Source organism: Henckelia pumila, chromosome 2, assembly GCF_033568475.1.
Source record: "Henckelia pumila isolate YLH828 chromosome 2, ASM3356847v2, whole genome shotgun sequence".
Lineage (NCBI taxonomy): Eukaryota > Viridiplantae > Streptophyta > Magnoliopsida > Lamiales > Gesneriaceae > Henckelia > Henckelia pumila.
This window is the reverse complement of record NC_133121.1, coordinates 74,679,155-74,699,848: the sequence shown is the minus strand read 5'-3', so window position 1 is coordinate 74,699,848 and position 20,694 is coordinate 74,679,155. Positions and strand designations below refer to the sequence as shown.

At 42.9% G+C, this 20,694-nt stretch overlaps 12 non-coding genes and 9 pseudogenes across 12 annotated transcripts; all 21 read left to right on the top strand.

Annotated features, from left to right (window-relative positions):
* Nucleotides 1-2,683: 2,683 nt before the first annotated feature.
* Nucleotides 2,684-2,801, top strand: LOC140885605 (5S ribosomal RNA; annotated as a pseudogene).
* A 401-nt stretch (nucleotides 2,802-3,202) lies between these two features.
* LOC140885586 (5S ribosomal RNA) lies at nucleotides 3,203-3,321 on the top strand. The gene has a single exon (XR_012151030.1). It is a non-coding gene; the product is annotated as a 5S ribosomal RNA (ribosomal RNA).
* Nucleotides 3,322-3,720: 399 nt separating this feature from the next.
* On the top strand, nucleotides 3,721-3,838 carry LOC140885625 (5S ribosomal RNA; annotated as a pseudogene).
* Nucleotides 3,839-4,236: 398 nt separating this feature from the next.
* LOC140885863 (5S ribosomal RNA) lies at nucleotides 4,237-4,355 on the top strand. Its single transcript, XR_012151276.1, has one exon. It is a non-coding gene; the product is annotated as a 5S ribosomal RNA (ribosomal RNA).
* A 402-nt stretch (nucleotides 4,356-4,757) lies between these two features.
* Nucleotides 4,758-4,876, top strand: LOC140885595 (5S ribosomal RNA; annotated as a pseudogene).
* A 402-nt stretch (nucleotides 4,877-5,278) lies between these two features.
* LOC140885600 (5S ribosomal RNA) lies at nucleotides 5,279-5,397 on the top strand (annotated as a pseudogene).
* A 394-nt stretch (nucleotides 5,398-5,791) lies between these two features.
* On the top strand, nucleotides 5,792-5,909 carry LOC140885792 (5S ribosomal RNA). Its single transcript, XR_012151207.1, has one exon. It is a non-coding gene; the product is annotated as a 5S ribosomal RNA (ribosomal RNA).
* A 529-nt stretch (nucleotides 5,910-6,438) lies between these two features.
* Nucleotides 6,439-6,557, top strand: LOC140885944 (5S ribosomal RNA). Its single transcript, XR_012151355.1, has one exon. It is a non-coding gene; the product is annotated as a 5S ribosomal RNA (ribosomal RNA).
* Nucleotides 6,558-6,959: 402 nt separating this feature from the next.
* On the top strand, nucleotides 6,960-7,078 carry LOC140885989 (5S ribosomal RNA). Its single transcript, XR_012151399.1, has one exon. It is a non-coding gene; the product is annotated as a 5S ribosomal RNA (ribosomal RNA).
* Nucleotides 7,079-7,480: 402 nt separating this feature from the next.
* LOC140885827 (5S ribosomal RNA) lies at nucleotides 7,481-7,599 on the top strand. The gene has a single exon (XR_012151242.1). It is a non-coding gene; the product is annotated as a 5S ribosomal RNA (ribosomal RNA).
* A 396-nt stretch (nucleotides 7,600-7,995) lies between these two features.
* LOC140885637 (5S ribosomal RNA) lies at nucleotides 7,996-8,114 on the top strand. The gene has a single exon (XR_012151055.1). It is a non-coding gene; the product is annotated as a 5S ribosomal RNA (ribosomal RNA).
* Nucleotides 8,115-8,516: 402 nt separating this feature from the next.
* Nucleotides 8,517-8,635, top strand: LOC140885563 (5S ribosomal RNA). Its single transcript, XR_012151007.1, has one exon. It is a non-coding gene; the product is annotated as a 5S ribosomal RNA (ribosomal RNA).
* Nucleotides 8,636-9,513: 878 nt separating this feature from the next.
* LOC140885623 (5S ribosomal RNA) lies at nucleotides 9,514-9,632 on the top strand (annotated as a pseudogene).
* Nucleotides 9,633-15,659: 6,027 nt separating this feature from the next.
* LOC140885687 (5S ribosomal RNA) lies at nucleotides 15,660-15,778 on the top strand. Its single transcript, XR_012151105.1, has one exon. It is a non-coding gene; the product is annotated as a 5S ribosomal RNA (ribosomal RNA).
* Nucleotides 15,779-16,178: 400 nt separating this feature from the next.
* LOC140885803 (5S ribosomal RNA) lies at nucleotides 16,179-16,297 on the top strand. The gene has a single exon (XR_012151219.1). It is a non-coding gene; the product is annotated as a 5S ribosomal RNA (ribosomal RNA).
* A 401-nt stretch (nucleotides 16,298-16,698) lies between these two features.
* LOC140885642 (5S ribosomal RNA) lies at nucleotides 16,699-16,817 on the top strand. Its single transcript, XR_012151061.1, has one exon. It is a non-coding gene; the product is annotated as a 5S ribosomal RNA (ribosomal RNA).
* Nucleotides 16,818-17,207: 390 nt separating this feature from the next.
* LOC140885624 (5S ribosomal RNA) lies at nucleotides 17,208-17,326 on the top strand (annotated as a pseudogene).
* Nucleotides 17,327-18,081: 755 nt separating this feature from the next.
* On the top strand, nucleotides 18,082-18,199 carry LOC140885621 (5S ribosomal RNA; annotated as a pseudogene).
* Nucleotides 18,200-19,118: 919 nt separating this feature from the next.
* LOC140885607 (5S ribosomal RNA) lies at nucleotides 19,119-19,237 on the top strand (annotated as a pseudogene).
* Nucleotides 19,238-19,635: 398 nt separating this feature from the next.
* On the top strand, nucleotides 19,636-19,754 carry LOC140885886 (5S ribosomal RNA). The gene has a single exon (XR_012151298.1). It is a non-coding gene; the product is annotated as a 5S ribosomal RNA (ribosomal RNA).
* Nucleotides 19,755-20,154: 400 nt separating this feature from the next.
* LOC140885618 (5S ribosomal RNA) lies at nucleotides 20,155-20,273 on the top strand (annotated as a pseudogene).
* Nucleotides 20,274-20,694: the final 421 nt, after the last annotated feature.

The window sequence follows — 20,694 nt, the reverse complement described above, 5'->3', positions numbered from 1 at the left end:
ATATTTCGGAGTTGAGACAGCGTATTCTTCGAGAGGCTCATTGCAGTCGGTTTAGTGTTCATACTGGAGGTCGTAAGATGTACAATGATCTGAAGAACCAGTTCTGGTGGAAGAGAATGAAGAGCAACGTTGCGAGATTTGTATCTCGATGTTTGAACTATCAGCAAGTGAAAGCAGAGCGAAAGTGACCCGGTGGTCTCTTTCACAGTTTATCTGTTCCTGAATGGAAATGGGATCACATTTCTATGGATTTCGTCACAAAGCTACCTCGATATGTTCGAGGATGCGATGCTATTTGTGTAGTGATCAACCGATTGACGAAGTCTGCTTGTTTTATTCCGTACAGGATGACGTATCGTCATGATCAGATGACTGTGTTGTATGTTAGAAATGTTGTGAGACTGCATGGTGTGCTGAAGTCGATCGTTTCAGACCGAGACCCTAGATTCACTTCACACTTTTGGCATAGTCTGCAGGAGGCACTTGTTCTCGATTGCTTCTGAGTACAGCTTATCATCCTCAGACCGATGGACTGTCAGAGCGGACTATCTAGACTTTAGAGGATATGCTGCGAGCGGTAGTGCTAGACTTTGGCACTAGTTGGCAAGATTTTTTGCCTCTTGTCGAGTTTTCTTACAACAACAGCTTCCAAGCGATTATCGGTATAGTGCCTTTTTAGGCTTTGTACGGAAAGAAGTGCCGATCTCCATTGTTTTGGGACGATTTGTCCAAGTCACCTGATTTGGGACCGGATATGCTTAGAAATATGGCAGAACAAGTTAAGATCATTCAGTTGAGAATGAAGTCAGCTCAGGAAAGACAGGCGAAGTATGCGAGTGTCAGACGTAGACCTCTGAGTTTTGATCAGTGAGACCGTGTATTCCTTAAGATTTCTCCTTTCAGTGGTACTGTCAGATTTGAAAAGAGAGGGAAGTTATCTCCGAGATTCATCGGTCCGTACGAGATTCTCGAGAAGATAGGCGATCTTGCCTACAGACTTGCACTTCCTCCATCTTTATCTGGTATTTAGAGGTTTTTCACGTCTCTATGCTGCGGAAGTATCATCCAGATCCTTCTCATATCCTTCAGCCTGACGAAGCCGAGTTAGAAGAAACTTTGAGCTATTTTGAACGACCAATTCTAATCCTTGATTGGAAGGAGAAGCAGCTTAGAACCAAGTTGATTCCGTTGGTGAAAGTGCAGTGGAGCCATCACGGAGTTGAGGAAGCGACTTGGGAGACAGAATCTGACATGAGACAGCGTTTTCCTAAGTTATTCGGATGACGTGAGTTCTTCTTACTGTCTTTAGTTCTTTATTCTATCTTATGAGTTGTGTTTCTTATTGATTTTGAGGACGAAATCTCTTCTTAGAGGGGGAGAATTGTAACGCCCTGTTTTTTTATCTTAAATGAGTTTATTTGAGATAATCAGAGTTTCCAGAGTTCAAGAGCCGACTTTTTATTGATCGGGGTCTATTTTGCAAATTTTAGATTTTTCAGGGACTAAAATGCAAATATCGGTTTTATTAGATATTTATAAGGCAAGTTGACTCATTCTCTTCTTCATCACCTTCCTTGCATGCCTCCCTCCATTGTTGGCCGCCCCTTTGAACTTCCAAGCTTCCAGATTTTAGTTCGAGCTCGATCCGGCCATTGGAATTTATTTCTGAAGGCAGTTTAGCGATCACTGCAGCGAGAGCTTCGTTATATCGTAAGTTTTTCTACAATCAGATACATTCCATTTTTCGGATGTTTTTAGAATCGTTCGAGATTCGAGTATGTTGTTCTTGACAGAGTTATGATCGTTTATTATCTGTCGGTTTTGAAATAGAGCGACCTTTGGAATTGTTATGATTTTTAGAGGTTTTGAGATTTGTTGGAATTGCCTTGTTATTGTTGTATTAGAATTGATACGAGTTGATATCGATATTGAACTGCTGTCTGCGTTTTTGGTTTGTTCAGTTATAGCTATTATGCCGCCGGTTGAGTTTTTGGAGATTTGAACCGTTTTGAGTTGTTGATCTTTGGCTTGTGAATTGATCGTCGTTGTTGATCATATTTTTGTATCTGAACAGTTTTTTTTGGAGTTGTCAAGCCCGGAGTTAACAGTTATTGATCGTTAAGAGTTGGAAGAAGATCGGAATAGAGATTACCTTGAGTCGTTGTTGTTGTTTAGATTGTATAGTTTTTGATATAATCTTTTGTTGTAGCTTATTCAGAGTTGGAACTACTGCATTGAAAGTTAAAAGCAGTCATCGTAGCGGGATAGCATACTCGGGACAGTTGGTTCTCGAGTTTCCCTTAAAAATCACATATTTGCATCAATACTTGTTCAAGCATGTGGAACTCGTATTTGGTTGATTGATTGAGCTTTTGTTATCTGGCTTATGTCTTATGTTTCTTATGTTTAGATGTTTTGGGGGCTATACTGTGAGTGGCCTGGGTGTAGAGGAACGTGCCCTACGGGAAAAATGCCCCGGAATTCCATCTCCAGGTTGGTATTTGAGCTTCCCCGTCTCTTTGACCGAGATGTGTGCTGTAGGTATCAAGACGAGCTTTGCGTGAGCAGGCTAAAGCTCCCGTAACTCTCAGCCGGCCGAAAGTTACGTCCGTTTGAAAGTGCAGCGCCTGTTCCTCCGATCCGCAATTCGAGAGACAAAAAAATAAATAATTCATTCACTTTTGGGTGCGATCATAATAGCACTAATGCACCGGATCCCATCGAAACTCCGAAGTTAAGCGTGCTTGGGCGAGAGCAGTACTAGGATGGGTGACCCCCGGGAAGTCATCGTGTTGCGCCTCTTTTTCATTAATTTCTATTTTTTTCTTACTCGTACTTCTTGTTATTTCGATTCCTCGCTATCCTATTCCCGACACTTTTAGTCCAATCCGCGGATAGAAAGGTTGCAATATATTGAATGATACGACGTGAACGTGCGATCTGGGTGACGCGGGCCCATTCGGTGGTCCCAACATGCCCTACGGGAAAAACGCCCCAAAATTCCATCTTCGGGTTGGAATTTTAGTGTCTCCGTCTCTTTGACTGAGATGCGCTCTGTAGGTATCGAGACGAGCTTTGCATGAGCAGGCTGAAGCTCCCGTAACTCTCAACCGGCAGAAAGTTATGTCCGTTTGAAAGTGCAGCGCTTGTTCCTCCGATCCGCAATTTGAGAGACAAAACAATCAAGAATTCATTCACTGTTGGGTGCTATCATACCAGCACTAATGCATCGGATTCCATTAGAACTACGAAGTTAAGCGTGCTTGTGCGAGAGCAGTACTAGGATGGGTGACCCCTTGGAAAGTCCTCGTGTGGCACCCCTTTTCATTAATTTCTTTTTTCTCTTACTCGTACTTCTTGTTATTTTGATTCCTCGCTGTTCTATTCCTGACTCTTTCAGTCCAATCCGAGGATAGAAAAGATGCAATAGACAGAATGGCACGATGTGAACGTGCAATCTGGGTGACACGGGCCCCTTCGGTGGGTCCCAACGTGCCCTACGGGAAAAACTCCCCAAAAGTTCATCTCCGGGTTGGAATTTGAGCGTCTCTGTCTCTTTGACCAAAATGTGCGCTTTAGGTATCGAGACGAGCTTCACGTAAGAAGGCTGAAGCTCTCGTAACTCTTAGCCGGCCGAAAGTTATGTACGTTTGAAAGTGCAGCGCCTGTTCATCCGATCCACAAGTTGAGAGACAAAAATTAAAGAATTCATTTACTTTTGGGCCCGATTATACCAGCACTAATGCATTGGATCCCATCAGAACTCCGAAGTTAAGCGTGCTTGGGCGATAGCACTACTTGGATGGGTGAACCCTTGAAAGTCCTCGTGTTGTACCCTTTTTCATTAATTTTTTTTTTCTTACTCGTACTTCTTGTTATTCCGATTCCTTGCTGTCCTATTCCCGACTCTTTCAGTCCAATCCAAGGATATAAAAGATGCAATAGACTGAATCACATGACGTGAACGTGCGATCTGGGTGACGTGAGCCGTTTCAGTGGGTCCCAACGTGCCTTACTAGAAAAACGCCTCAAAAGTCCATCTTCGGATTGGAATTTGAGTGTCTTTGTCTCTTAGACCGAGATACGCATTGTAGGTATCGAGACGAGATACACGTGAGCAGGCTGAAGCTCCCGTAATTCTCAGCCGGTTGAAAGTTATGTCCGTTTGAAAGTGCGTTGCCAGTTCATCCGATCCGCAATTCGAGAGACAAAACAATAAAGTATTCATTTACTTTTGGGCGCGATCATACCAGTACTAATGCACCGGATCCCATCAGAACTCCGAAGTTAAGCGTGCTTTGGCGAGAGCAGTACTAGGATGGGTGACCCCCTTGAAAGTCCTCGTTTTGCACCTCTTTTTCATTAATTTCTTTTTTTTTCTTACTCATACTTCTTGTTATTCCGATTCCTCGCTGTCCTATTCCCGACTCTTTCAGTTCAATCCGCGGATAGAAAAGATGCAATAGACTGAATGACACGACGTAAACATGCGATTTGGGTGACGCGGGCCGCTTCGCAGTATTCCAACGTGCCCTAAAGGAAAAACGCCCCAAAAGTCCATCTCCGGGTTGTAATTTGAGCGTCTCTATCTCTTTGACCAAGATGCGCGCTGTAGGTATCGAGACGAGCTTTGCGTGAGCAGGCTGAAGCTCCCGTTACTCTCAGCCGATCGAAAGTTACGTCAGTTTGAAAGTGCAGGGCCTGTACTTCCGATCCGCAATTCGAGAGACAAAACAATAAATAATTCATTCACTTTTGGGTGCGATCATACCAGCACTAATGCATCGGATACCATCAAAACTACAAAGTTAAGCGTGCTTGGGCGAGAGCAGTACTAGGATGGGTGAACCCCTGGGAAGTCCTCGTGTTGCACCCATTTTTCATTAATTTCTTTTTTGTTCTTACTCTTACTTCTTGTTATTCTAATTTCTTGTTGTCCTATTCTCGACTCTTTCAGTCCAATCCGCGGATAGAAAATATGCAATAGACAGAATGAAACGACGTGAACGTGCGATTTGGGTGACGCAGGCTGCTTTGGTGGGTCCCAACACGCCCTATGGGAAAAACGCCCCAAAATTCCATCTCCGTGTTGGAATTTGGGCGTCTCCGTCTATTAGACCGAGATGGGCGCTGTAGGTATCGAAACGAGCTTCGCGTGAGCAGGCTGAAGCTTACGTAACTCTCAGTCGGCCAAAATTTATGTCCATTTAAAAGTGCAGCGCCTGTTCATCTGATCCGCAATTCGAGAGACAAAACAATAAAGAATTCATTCACTTTTGGGTGCGATCATACCAGCACTAATGCACTGGATCCTATCAAAACTCTGAAGTTAAGCGTTCTTGGGCGAGAGCTGTACTAGGATGGGTGACCCCCTTGAAAGTCCTTGTGTTGCACCCTTTTTTCATTAATTTTTTTTCTTACTCGTACATCTTGTTATTCCGATTCCTCGCTGTCCTATTCCCGACTCTTTCAGTCCAATCAATGGATAGAAAAGATGTAATATACTTAATGACACGACGTGAATGTGTGATCTAGGTGATGCGGGCCGCTTTGGTGGGTCCCAACGTACACTACGGGAAAAATGCCCCAAAAGTCCATCTTCAAGTTGGAATTTGAGCGTCTCCGTCTTTCGACCGAGATGCGCGCTGTAGGTAATGAGACGAGGTTCGCGTGAGCAGGCTGAAGCTCCCGTAACTCTCAGCCGGCCAAAAGTTATGTCCGTTTGAAAGTGCAGCGCCTGTTCCTCCGATCCGCAATTCGAGAGACAAAAAAAAAGAATTCATTCACTATTGGATGCGATCATACCAGCACTAATGCACCAGATCCCATCAAAACTCTGAAGTTAAGCGTGCTTGGGCGAGAGCAATACTAGGATGGGTGATCCCTGGAAAGTCCTCGTGTTGCATCCCTTTTTCATTAATTTTTTTTCTTACTCGCACTTCTTGTTATTCCGATTCCTCGCTGTCCTATTCCCGACTCTTTCAGTCTAATCCGCGGATAGAAAATTAGCAATAGACTGAATGACACGACGTGAACGTGTGATTTGGTTGACGCGGTCAGCTTCTGTGGGTCCCAACTTGCCCTACGGGAAAAACGCATCAAAAGTACATCTCTGGGTTGGAATTTGAGCGTCTCCGTCTCTTGGACCAAGATGCGTGCTGTAGGTAATGAGACGAGCTTCGCGTGAGTAGGCTGAAGCTCCCGTAACTCTCAGCTGGCCGAAAGTTATGTCCGTTTGAAAGTGCAACGCCTATTGCTCTGATCCTCAATTTGAGAGACAAACAATAAAGCTGTAGGTATAAAGACGAGCTTTGCGTGAGCAGGCTGAAGCTCCCGTAACTCTCAGCCTGCCAAAAGTTATGTTAATTTGAAAGTGCAGCGCCTGTTCCTCCGATCCGCAATTCGATAGACAAAACAATAAAGAATTCATTCACTTTTGGGTGCGATCATACTAGCACTAATGAACCGAATCCCATCAGAAATCCAAAGTTAAGCGTGCTTGGGCGAGAGCAGTACTAGGATGGGTGACCCCCCGGAAAGTCCTCGTGTTGCACCCCTTTTTCATTAATTTCTATTTTTTTCTTACTCGTACTTCTTGTTATTCTGATTCCTCGCTATCCTATTCCCGACTCTTTCAGTCCAATCCGCGGATAGAAAAGATGCAATAGACTTAATGACATGAAGTGAACGTGCGATCTGGGTGACGCACGCCGCTTTGGTGGGTTCCAACGTGCCCTACGGGAAGAATACCCCAAAAGTCCATCTTTGGGTTGGAATTTTAGTGTCTCCGTCTCTTTGACTGAGATGCGCTCAGTAGGTATCGAGACGAGCTTCGTGTGAGTAGGCTGAAGCTCCCGTAACTCTCAGCCGGCTGAAAGTTATGTCCGATTGAAAGTGCAGCGCTTGTTCCTCTGATCCGCAATTTGAGAGACAAAACAATCAAGAATTCATTCACTGTTGGGTGCGATCATACCAGCACTAAAGCATCGGATCCCATCAGAACTTCGAAGTTAAGCATGCTTGGACGAGAGCACTACTAGGATGGGTGATCCACCAGGAAGTTCTCGTGTTGCACCCATTTTTCATTAATTTTTATTTTTTTCTTACTCGTACTTCTTGTTATTCCGATTCCTCGTTGTCCTATTCCCGACTCTTTCAGTCCAATCCGCGGATAGAAAAGATGCAATAGACTGAATGACACGATGTGAAGGTGAGATCTGGGTGACGCGGGCTGCTTTGGTGGGTCCCAACGTTCCCAACGGAAAAAACGCCCTGAAATTCCATCTCCGGGTTGGAATTTGAGCGTCTCCGTCTCTTTGACCGAGATGCGCGCTATAGGTTTCAATATGAGCTTCGCATGAGAAGGCTGAAGCTCCCGTAACTCTCAGCCGGCCGAAATTTATGTTCGTTTGAAAGTGCAGCGCCTGTTCATCCGATCCGCAATTCGAGTGACAAAACAATAAAGAATTCATTTTTTTTTTGGTGCGGTCATACCAGCACTAATGCACCGGATCCCATCCGAACACTGAAGTTAAGCGTGTTTGGGCAGGAGCAGTATTAGGATGGGTGACCCCCTGGGAAGTCCTCGTGTTGCACCCCTTTTTCAATAATTTCTTATTTTTTCTTACTTCATCTAATTTTGATTCCTCGCTAGCCTATTCCTGACTCTTTCAGTCCAATCCACGAATAAAAAAGATGCAATAGACTGAATGACACAACGTGAACGTGCAACCTGAGTGACGCTGGCAACTTCGGTGGGTTCCAACGTGCCCTGTGGGAAAAGCGTCCCGAAAGTCCATCTCCGGGTTAGAATTTGAGCATCTCAGTCTCTTTGACCAAGATGCGCGTTGTAGGTATCGAGACGAGTTTTGCGTGAGCAGGCTGAAGCTCACGTAACTCTCAGCAGGTAGAAAGTTATTTATGTTTGAAAGTGTAGCATCTGTTCATCCAATCCGCAATTCGAGAGACAAAACAATAAAGAATTCATTCATTTTTGGGTACGATCATACCAGCACTAATGCACCGGATTCCATCAAAACTCCGAAGTTAAGCGTGCTTGGGCGATAGCAGTATTAGGATGGGTGACCTCCTTGAAAGTCCTCGTGTTGCACCCCTTTTTCATTAATTTCTTTTTTTTTCTTACTTGTACTTCTTGTTATTCCGATTCATCGTTGTCCTATTCCCGACTCTTTCAGTCCAATCGATAGATAGAAATGATGCAATAGACCGAATGACACGATGTGAACGTGCGATCTGGGTGACGCGGGCCGCTTTGGAGGGTCCCAACATGCCCTAGGGGAAAAACGCCCCAAAAGTCCATCTCCGGGTTGGAATTTGAGCGTCTCCATCTCTTTGACCAAGATGCGCTCTGTAGGTATTGAGATGAGCTTCGCGTGAGCAGGCTGAAGCTCCCATAACTCTCAGCCGGCCGAAAGTTATGTCCGTTTGAAAGTGCAGCGCATGTTCCTCCAATCCGCAATTCGAGAGCCAAAACAATCAAGAATTCATTCACTGTTGGATGCGATCATACCAGCACTAATGCACCGGATCCCATCGGAACTCTGAAGTTAAGCGTGCTTGGGAGAGAGCAGTACTAGGATGGGTGAACCCCTTGAAAGTCCTCATGTTGCACCCCTTTTTCATTAATTTTTTTCCTTACTCGTACTTCTTGTTATTCCGATTTCTCGCTGTCCTATTCCCGACTCCTTCAGTCCAATCGGCGGATAGAAAAGATGCAATAGACTTAATGACACAATGAGAACGTACGATCTGGGTGACGCGGGCTGCTTTGTTGGGTCTCAACATGCCCTATGGGAATAACGCCCCGAAAGTCTATCTTCGGGTTGGAATTTGAGCATCTCTATCTCTTTGACCGAGATGCGCGTTATAGATATCGAGACGATCTTCGCGTGAGCAGGCTAATGCTCCCGTAACTCTCAGCCGGCTGAAAGTTGCATCCGTTTGAAAGTGCAGTGCCTGTTCCTTCGAACCGCAATTCGAGAGACAAAAAAATAAAGAATTCATTCACTTTTTGGGTGCGATGATACCAGCGTGCTTGGGCGAGAGCAGTACTAGGATGGGTGACCCCCTGGGAAGTACTCGTGTTGCACCCCTTTTTTATTAATTTCTATTTTTTCCTTACTCGTACTTTTTGTTATTCCGATTCCTTGCTGTCCTATTACCAACTCTTTCAGTCCATTCCGCGGATAGAAAAGATGCAATAGACTGAATGACACGACGTGAACGTGCGATCTGGGTGACGCGGGCCGCTTCTATGGGTCCCAACGTGCCCTACGGGAAAATGCCCCAAAAGTCCATCTCCGGGTTGGAATTTGAGCGTCTCCGTTTCTTTGACCGAGATGCGCACGTAGGTATCAAGACGAGCTTCGCGTGAGCAGGCTGAAGCTCCAGTAACTCTCAGTCGGCCGAAAGTTATGTCCGTTTCAAAGTGCAGCGTCTGTTCATCCGATACGCAATTCGAGAGACAAAACAATAAAGAATTCATTCACTTTTTGGGGCGATCATACCAGCACTAATTCACCGGATCCCATTAGAACTATGAAGTGAAGCGTTCTTAGGCAAGAGCAGTACTAGGATGGGTGACCCCCTTTAAAGTGCTTGTGTTGCACCCCTTTTTCATTAATTTCTTTTTTTTCTTACTCGTGCTTCTTATAATTCAGATTCCTCGTTGTCCTATTCCCCACTCTTTCAATCCAATCGGCGGATAGAAAAGATGCAATATACTGAATGAAACGACGTGAACGTGCGATCTGGGTGACGCGGGCCGCTTTGGTGGGTCCCAATGTGCCCTATGGGAAAAACGCCCCGAAAGTCCATCTTCGGGTTGGAATTTGAGCGTCTCCATCTCTTTGACTGAGATGCGCGCTGTAGGTATCGAGACAAGCTTCACGTGAGCAGGCTAAAGCTCACGTAACTCTCAGCCGGCCGAAAGTTATGTTCGTTTGAAAGTGCAGCGCCTTTTCCTCCGATCCCCAATTCGATAGACAAAACAATAAAGAATTCATTCATTGTTGGGTGATATAATACAAGCACTAATGCCCCGGATCCCATAAGAACTTTAAAGTTACGCGTTCTTGGGCGAGAACAGTACTAGGATGGGTGATGATAAGTGCATTTTGTATGCATTATTTCATGTTATTTTTATGTTTATTTTGTGTGCATTCATATTATTTTTATGTGTTTTTATGTGTTTTAGTGCATGTGTGTGTATTTCACTCTTTGGGTTAATTTTGTAGGAAAATGGATTTTTGAAGAGTGAATTACGGAGCAGCCTTGATCAAAAAATCATATTTAATTATATAGACATTGAAATCCAATCTCCACCGTTCAGATTAAATTTAAAGATGTTTTAAAGCTGCTGTCCAAATTTCAGCTCAATCCGACGGCTAGATCTCGAGATATGAATTTTTGAAAATTGTCGCTCGGCGCAGATTTTTTGTACTGCGCGCGCGCGAGAATCAAGCTCGCGCGCGCGCGAGTTTCGTGATCAGATCTCTGTTTTTAACTTCTGCGCGCGCGCGAGGCTTCTTCTGCGCGCGCGCGCGTGTTCGGGGGTCATATGTGTTCCGAAAAATCCTTGTTTTGGGAGGAAATTAACTGATAGGCGTTTCGGACCATATATATACAAGATATAACATATTTTTGAGGGTTTCGGAAACTCCAGAGCGCAGACAACACAGAGGAGGCGGCTACAAGGCTTGGGAGAGAAGATTTCTTCTTTCTTTTCTTCTTTTTATTTTTATTTTTGAATTATTGTTTTTAATTATTGAGTAGTTTATTTTCAACCAAGACGGCGTGATTGGGCCGAACAAATTCATGTAGAAAACTTGGATGTTTGTTTGGGATTTTTTAGAGTTGATTTTATTTTATTGATTGTCAGATTTATATTTGTCTTGTGAATAGTCTGATCAACTATTTGCTTGCAAGTTAATCAATTCCAAATCGACAGAGGAGGTTTTGATTTTGATCACTCTGATAATTAACATATTATAAAACCGACTAGAAATAGAATTCGGTTTCAGTGTGCGGTTTAGGTGTAAACTGAATTTTCACAAATATTTAATGCATTCAAATTTGATTAGAATTATGAAAGATTAGTTCATCAATATTTGAATAGGTTTGATTGTTCTAGAAATAGTCCTTTGAACAAATTAGGAGAATTCCCGTGAATTAAGATTAAATTTGAGTCCTGAATCGACTACATGTTACAAAATTTGTTCGGTACCTACGTGTGTCTTGGTTGTCTTTGTCTTGATTATTTTTATCTTCAGTTATTTTTATTCTTATTTTTTTAATCAGTTTTTATTTTATATTCTTATTTTATTTAATTCAAAATCCTTCTATTATTTTGTCTAGATTAAGTAAAATAATTAATTCTTGAGAATTGAATGCAGTCCCTGTGGGATCGATACTTGGACTCTCAGTCCACTTTACTATTACATGATCTGGTGCGCTTGCCAGTAGATTTTTATCAAACCAATTTAGCCGGTCAAGTTTTTGGCTCCGTTGCCGGGGACTGTTTAGTTGATATTAGGATAGATTGTTTGCTTGAGGCTAGACATTTTTTTTTATTTCTATCTTTTCGTTCTTTCGTTTTTTTATTTTATTTTAATTTTATTTTAATTTTGATTTTTTTTTCTTTTCTTTTGCTTGTGAGGTACTTGGAGATGGATCATCATCAGGTGTTCACAAGATTTGGCCAGCAATACTTGGAGCCATTCTATGCTGTTTGGGGGAGATTCAATGATTTGGCGAACAGATTTCGATGCCATAAATTTTCGAGCTATACCCTCACTCAATTTTTTTATGGTGGTTTGGATGAGATTACAAGAAGTTGGGGGGATTATGGAGCGTTGGCCACTGGCAGTCAATTGTTTAGAAGAGATGAAGACAGTGCGATGCACTTGTTACATGATATGGCAGATTTTGACTACCATTGGCATTGTGATCCTTCACTGCAGGGTTGGAGTCACCAATATCCTCCAGATATCAACTCTAAAAATTTTGCGAACCAGCCACCGGAGCATCAAGAAGAGTGCATAGGGCGTTTTGAAGATTATGTGGCTCAGTTGGAAAATCTTGTGCGACAGCAGACAGAGTCAAATCAATTTTTAGAAAGCCGCATAAGTCTTTTGGATGAACAGATTGCGCTTCTTAGAGAACCAATTTTTGAGATCTGTCAAGAGAGTGAAGTAACTGAGCCAGAGCATGAAGAAATCATTTTTGAGGAATCTTCTTGTGAAGAAGAGCCAAACGTAATAGTGGAGGAGGAAGAACTATACAAGGAGAGAGATTTTACCTCGTCAGTGGTCGTTTTATGTACACCGTTAGAAGATACTTTTTTGCCATTGACGCCACCTCCACAGTATTACATCCTCTTTGAGCTTCAACCTAGAATTAGAGTCTCTTTCCAAAGGAAAAATTTTATGCCAAGTACTGTTGGACCGACAAGCTTAAACTGCAAATATCACGCCAAGCTTGAGGGCGAAGAAATTCAAAACCCATACGTAGAATCGTATGATTCTTACTATGGGCGGCAGCCGCTCTTTGATGGTGGCTTCTGCATAGTCGGGCTATAGACTATAATTTTAGCGCTGACTGGGAGGCAACCCAGTGTTTTTGCTTTTTTTTTTATTTTGTTTTTATTTTGTTTTTATTTGATTTTGTTTTCTTTCCCATGCCAGTTGGTCATGCCTGCCGATATATCTAGACTGATGCTACTGTCCCAGCTGATGCCGTCAAGAAGGAAGAGAATGAAACGAAAACCAGGGGAGTGTTATTTCTGTTTTCATTGTGTTTTTGTTCGTTTTGAATTCTGTTCATTGTCTGAAGCATTGAGGGCAATGCTTTGGATAAGTATGGGGGGGTAGACTAGTTTATTTCATTATGTTTTGTGTTTGTGTTGCATAAAGTTCGTTTCATATCTGTTTGCATATAGTATGTTTTTGTTGTTGTTTGTGTTGTCCTGCATGGGTAGGATAAGTCATGGTAGCCTATGATGATGAAGTTTGAAAAAAATGGATTTTTGAAATTTTTTTTGCTCTTGACTGGACATGAGAAACTTTAGGTTGAACCGTGAATATTTTTAAGCACTAATGTTAGACCAGTGAATTGTAGCGAAAGATTTGATGAAGTTTCTGTCTGTTTGACCATTGCACGGCAATAGGTGGTTTGTGGATCTTGATTGTGTTCTATGAATTTTGATGAGGCTCTAGTTTATACTTATGATCTTGGGCGCACCTAGAAAAATTTATATACAATTCCATCCGGGCCTTGAAAGGATTAAAATCCTTAAAAAAAAAAAAATCAAATTTAAGGCTAAGTATGCGGATTCAATGGGATTGATGCTCCATCCGGGCTATAGACGAGGGGATTAGAAAGAAAAAATAGAATGATTTTTCGTATCCTAGCCAGTTATAGCTAAGTCAGCGGGTAATTATTGGGGCTAATGCAATACCGGGTGCAAAATCCGGAGGTGTGTAATTCATTATCTCAAGGGAGGTGGGTTTAGTCTAGAGGTCGTTGGAAGGAATGAGCACTTGAAGAGTGAAACTTGCACTGATTTGTCATAGGTCGCTAAGCAGATTTGAGACGAATTCGGTCTAAGTTGTATGAAACTGGAATGACATTTCACACACACACGTTCACGTTAAACCGAAGGTGTATTATGAAAAGTTGAGAGCATGTCTGTGTTTTTTTGTTTTGTGATTAAACTTCTCAGAGGCTTTGCACATTTATGAATCGTCCTTACTTATGTTTTTGTTTGCATGTTGTTTTTTCATGTCTTGCTCGAGGGCGAGCAAGGTTTAAGTATGGGGGTGTTGATAAGTGCATTTTGTATGCATTATTTCATGTTATTTTTATGTTTATTTTGTGTGCATTCATATTATTTTTATGTGTTTTTATGTGTTTTAGTGCATGTGTGTGTATTTCACTCCTTGGGTTAATTTTGTAGGAAAATGGATTTTTGAAGAGTGAATTACGGAGCAGCCTTGATCGAAAAATCATATTTAATTTTAGAGACATTGAAATCCAATCTCCACCGTTCCGATTAAATTTAAAGATGTTTTAAAGCTGCTGTCCAAATTTCAGCTCAATCCGACGGCTAGATCTCGAGATATGAATTTTTGAAAATTGTCGCTCGGCGCAGATTTTTTGTACTGCGCGCGCGAGAGAATCAAGCTCGCGCGCGCGAGTTTCGTGATCAGATCTCTGTTTTTAACTTCTGCGCGCGCGCGAGGCTTCTCCTGCGCGCGCGCATGTTCGGGGGTCATATGTGTTCCGAAAAATCCTTGTTTTGGGAGGAAATTAACTGATAGGCGTTTCGGACCATATATATACAAGATATAACATATTTTTGAGGGTTTCGGAAACTCCAGAGCGCAGACAACACAGAGGAGGCGGCTACAAGGCTTGGGAGAGAAGATTTCTTCTTTATTTTCTTCTTTTTATTTTTATTTTTGAATTATTGTTTTTAATTATTGAGTAGTTTATTTTCAACCAAGACGGCGTGATTGGGCCGAACAAATTCATGTAGAAAACTTGGATGTTTGTTTGGGATTTTTTAGAGTTGATTTTATTTTATTGATTGTCAGATTTATATTTGTCTTGTGAATAGTCTGATCAACTATTTGCTTGCATGTTAATCAATTCCAAATCGACAGAGGAGGTTTTGATTTTGATCACTCTGATAATTAACATATTATAAAACCGACTAGAAATAGAATTCGGTTTCAGTGTGCGGTTTAGGTGTAAACTGAATTTTCACAAATATTTAATGCATTCAAATTTGATTAGAATTATGAAAGATTAGTTCATCAATATTTGAATAGGTTTGATTGTTCTAGAAATAGTCATTTGAACAAATTAGGAGAATTCCCGTGAATTAAGATTAAATTTGAGTCCTGAATCGACTACATGTTACAAAATTTGTTCGGTACCTACGTGTGTCTTGGTTGTCTTTGTCTTGATTATTTTTATCTTCAGTTATTTTTATTCTTATTTTTTTAATCAGTTTTTATTTTATATTCTTATTTTATTTAATCAAAATCCTTCTATTATTTTGTCTAGATTAAGTAAAATAATTAATTCTTGAGAATTGACTGCAGTCCCTGTGGGATCGATACTTGGACTCTCAGTCCACTTTACTATTACTTGACCTGGTGCGCTTGCTAGTAGATTTTTATCAAACCAATTTAGCCGGTCAGGTGACCCCCTGGGAAGTCCTCGTGTTGCACCCTTTATCATTAATTTCTTTTTTTATTACTCGTACTTCTTGTTATTCCGATTCCACGTTGTCCTATTCCCGACTCTTTCAGTCCAATCCGCGGATAGAAAATATGCAACAGACTGAATTACACGACGTGAATGTGCGATCTGGTTGACGTAGGCCACTTCGGTGGGTCCCAATGTGCCCTACGGGAAAAACACATCGAATGTCCATCTCCGGGTTGGAATTTGAGCGTCTCCATCTCTTGGACCAAGATGTGTGATGTTGGTAACGAGACGAGCTTCGCATGAGCAGGCTGATGCTCCCGTAACTCTCAGCCGGCCAAAAGTTATGTCCGTTTGAAAGTGAAGCGCATGTTCCTCTGATCCGCAATTCAAGAGACAAAACAATAAAGAGTTCAATCACTTTTGGATGCGATCATATCAGCACTAATGCACCGGATCCCAATAGAACTCCGAAGTTAAGCATGCTTGGGCGAGAGCAGTACTAGGATGGGTGACCCCCTGGGAATTCCTCGTGTTGCCCCCATTTTTCAATAATTTCTTTTTTTCCTTACTCGTACTTCTGGTTATTCCGATTCCTCGCTTTCCTATTCCAGACTCTTTCTGTCAAATCCGCGGATAGAAAAGATGCAATAGACTGAATAACACGACGTGAACGTGCGATCTGGGTGACGCAGGCCACTTTGGTGGGTCCCAACATTCCCTACGTGAAAAACGCCCCAAAAGTCCATCTCCGGGTTGGAATTTGAGCGTCTCTGTCTCTTAGACCGAGATGTGCGCTGTAGGTATCGAGACGAGCTTCGCGTGAGCAGGCTGAATCTCCCGTAACTCTCAGCCGGCCGAAAGTTATGTCCGTTTGAAAGTGGAGCGCCTGTTCTTCCGATCCGCAATTCGAGAGACAAAATAATAAAGAATAATTTAATTTTGGGCGCGATCATATCAGCACTAATGCACCGGATTCCATCAGAACTCCGAAGTTAAGCGTGCTTGGGCGAGAGCAGTACTAGGATAGGTGACCCCCTTGAAAGTCCTCGTGTTGCACCCATTTTTAATTAATTTCTTTTTTTTCTTACTCGTAATTCTTGTTATTCCGATTCCTCGCTGTCCTATTCCTGACTTTTTCAGTCCAATACGCAGATAGAAAAGATGCAATAAACTGAATGACATGACGTGAACGTGCGATCAAGGTAATGCGGGCCGCTTTGGTGAGTCCCAACGTTCCCTACGAGAAAAACGCCCCGAAAGTCCATCTTCGGGTTGGAATTTGAGTGTCTCCATCACTTTGACCGAGATGCGCGATGTAGGTATCGAGACGAGCTTTGTGTGAGCAGGCTGAAGCTCCCGTAACTCTCAGCCGGCCGAAAGTTACGTCTATTTGAAAGTGCAGCGCCTGTTCCTCCGATCCGCAATTCGAGTGACAAAACAATAAAGAATTCATTCACATTTGGGTGCGATCATACCAGCACTAATGCACCGGATCCCATCAGAACTTCGAAGTTAAGAGTGTTTGGGCGAGAACAGTAATAGGATGTGTGACCCCCTGGAAAGTCCTCGTGTTGCACCCCTTTTTCATTAATTTTTTTTTCTTACACGTACTTCTTGTTATTCCGATTTCTCTCTGTCCTATTCCCAACTCTTTTAGCCCAATCCGTGGATAGAAAAGATGCAATAGACTGAATGACACGACGTGAACGAGCGATCTGGGTGATGTGGGCCGCTTCGGTGGGTCCCAACGTGGAAAAACTCCACAAAATTCCATCTCCGAGTTGGAAATTGAGCGTCTCGGGATCTTTGACCGAGATGAGCGCTGTAGGTATCGAGAGGAGCTTTGCGTGAACAGGCTGAAGCTCCCAAAACTCTCAGCCGACCGAAAGTTATGTCCGTTTGAAAGTGCAGCGCTTATTCCTCCGATCCGCAATTCAAGAGACAAAATAATAAAGAATTCATTTCCTGTTGAGTGCGATCATACCAGAACTATTGCACCGGATCGCATCAGAACTTCGAAGTTAACCGTGCTTAGGCGAGACCAGTACTTGGATGGGTAACCCACTTGGAAGTCCTTGTGTGGCACCGCTTTTTCATAAATTTCTTTTTTTTTTACTCGTATTTCTTGTTCTTTCGATTCCTCCATGTCCTATTTTTGACTCTTTCTGTTAAATCCTCGGATAGAAAAGATGCAATAGACTGAATGACACAACGTGAACGTGTGATCTGAGTGACGCAAGCCGCTTCGGTGGGTCCCAACTTGCCCTACTGTAAAAATTCCCCAAAAGTCCATCTCCGGTTTGGAATTTTAGCAACTCCATCTCTTTGACCGAGATTAACACTGTCGGTATCGAGACGAGCTTTGTGTGAACATACTGAAGCTTTCGTAACTCTCAGCCGGCCGAAAGTTATGTCTGTTTGAAAGTGCAGTGCCTGGCACCCCTTTTTCATTAATTTCTTTTTTTTCTTACTCGTATTTCTTGTTCTTTCGATTCCTCCATGTCCTATTTTCGACTCTTTCTGTTAAATCCCCGGATAGAAAAGATGCAATAGACTGAATGACACAACATGAACGTGCGATCTGAGTGACGCAAGCCGCTTTGGTGGGTCCCAACGTGCCCTACTGTAAAAACGCCCCAAAAGTCCATCTCCGGTTTGGAATTTTAGCATCTCCATCTCTTTGACCGAGATGCACACTGTAAGTATCGAGACGAGCTTCGCGTGAACAGACTGAAGCTTCCGTAACTCTCAGCCAGCCGAAAGTTATGTCCGTTTTAAAGTGCAGTGTCTGTTCCTCCGATCCGCAATTCGAGAGAAAAAACAATAAAGAATTCATTCACTGTGGGTTGAGATCAGACCAGCACTAATGCACCGGATCCCATCAGAACTCCGAAGTTAAGTGTGCTTGGGCAGGAGCAGTACTGGGATGAGTGACCCCTGGAAAGTCCTCGTGTTGCCCCATTTTTCATTAATTTCTTTTTTTTCTTACTCGTACTTTTTGTTATTCCGATTCCTCACTGTCATATTCCCGACTCTTTCAGTCCAATCTGAGGAAAGAAAATATGCAATAGACTGAATGAAATGACGTGAATGTGCGATCTGGTTGACGCGGGCCGCTTCGGTGGGTCCTAACGTGCCCTACGGGAAAAACGCATCAAAAGTTCATCTTTGGGTTGGAATTTCAGCTTCTCCGTCTCTTGGAACGAGATGCACGATGTAGGTAACGAGACGAGCTTTGCGTGAGCAGGCTGAAGCTCCTGTAACTCTCAGCCGACCGAAAGTTATGTCCGTTTGAAAGTGCAGCGCCTGTTCCTTCGATCCGTAATTTGAGAGACAAAACAATAAAGAATTCATTCACTTTTGGGTGAGATCATACCAGTACTAATGAACCAAATCTTATAAAAAATCCGAATTAACCATGCTTGGGCGAGAGCAGTACTAGGATGGGTGACCCCCTTGAAAGTCCTCGTGTTACACCCCTTTTTCATTAATTTCTTTTTTTTCTTACTCGTACTTCAGGTTATTCCGATTTCTCTCTTTCCTATTCCCGACTCTTTCAGTCAAATCCGCGGATAGAAAAGATGCAATAGACTGAATGACAGTACGTGAACGTGCGATCTGGGTGACGCGGGCCGCTTCGGTGGTTCCAAAAATGCCCTACGGCAAAAACGCCCCGAAAGTCCATCTCCGGGTTGGAATTTGAGTGTCTCCGTCTCTTTGATCGAGATGCGCACTGTAGGTATCAAGACAAGCTTTGCGTGAGCAGGCTAAAGCTCGCGTAACTCTCAGCCGACCGAAAGTAACGTCCATTTGAAAGTGCAGCACCCGTTTCTTCGATCCGCAATTCGAGAGACAAAACAATAAAGAATTCATTCTTTGTTGGGTGCTATCATACCAGCACTAATGCACCGAATCTCATCAGAACTCCGAAGTTTAGCGTGCTTGGGCGAGAGTAGTACTAGGATGGGTGACCCACTGGGAAGTCCTTTTGTGGAACCTCTTTTTCATTAATTTCTTTTTTTTACTCTTACTTATTGTTCTTTCGATTCCTCCCTGTCCTATTTCCGACTATTTCAATCAAATCTGCGGATAGAAAATATTAAATAGACTAAATGACACGACGTGACCATGCGATCTGGGTGATGCGAGCCGCTTTGGTGGGACCCAACGTGCCCTACGAGAAAAACGCCCCAAAATTTCATCTCTAGGTTGGAATTTTAGAGTCTCCGTCTCGTTGACCGAGATACACTCTGTAGGTATCGAGACGAGCTTCGCGTGAGCAAGCTGAAGCTCCTGTAACTCTCAGCCGGCTGAAAGTTATGTCCGTTTGAAAGTGCAGAGCTTGTTCCTCCGATCCGCAATTCGAGAGACAAAACAATCAAGAATCCATTCACTGTTGGGTGCGATCATACCAGCACTAATGCACCGGAACCCATCAGAACTCCGAAGTTAAGCGTGCTTGTGTGAGAGCAGTACTAGGATGGGTGATCCCCTTGGAAGTCCTCGTGTAGCACTCCTTTTTCATTAATTTCATTTTTTTTAGCTCGTACTTCTTGTTCTTTCGATTCCTCGCTGTCTTATTCCAGACTCTTTCAGTCCAATCCGCAGATAGAAAAGATGCAATAGACTGAATGACACGACGTGAACGTGCGATCTGGATGACGCGGGCCTCTTTGGTGGGTCCCAACGTGCCCTACAGGAAAAACGCCTCAAAAGCCCATTTTCGGGTTGGAATTTGAGCGTCTCTGTCTCTTTGACCGAGATGCGAGCTGTAGGTATCGAGACGAGTTTTCTGTGAGCAGGCTAAAGCTTCCGTAACTCTCAGCCGACCGAAATTTACGTCTGTTTGAAAGTGCAGCGCCTATTTCTCCGATCCGCAATTCGAAAGAAAAAACAATAAAGAATTCATTCACTTTTGGGTGCGATCAAACAAGCACTAATTCATCGGATTCCATTAGAACTCCGATGTTAAGCGTGCTTGGGCAAGAGCAGTACTAGGATGCGTGACCCCCTTGGAAGTCCTCGTGTTGCACCCATTTTTCATTAATTTTTATTTTATTTTCTTACTCGTACTTCTTGTTATTCCGATTCCTCGCTGTCCTATTCCCGACTCTTTCAGTCCAATCCGCGGATAGAAAAGATGAAATAGACTGAATGACATGATGTGAACGTGCGATCTGGTTGACGTGGGCCGCTTTGGATGTGAACCCTATTAGATATGGTTTTCTTCTTGAAGGGGATCAAAGTGAACCCGACATTGGATGTGATCCAAGAAACTTCAAGGAAGCAATTTCTGATGCGAATTCGAATTTATGGCTTGAAGCTATGCAGTAGGAAATAGATTCGATGCATACAAACCAAGTTTGGAATTTAGTAGATCCTCCCGATGGAATTGTTCCAATAAGGTGTAAATGGATCTATAAGAGAAAACTTGGGCCTGATGGAAAGGTACTGACC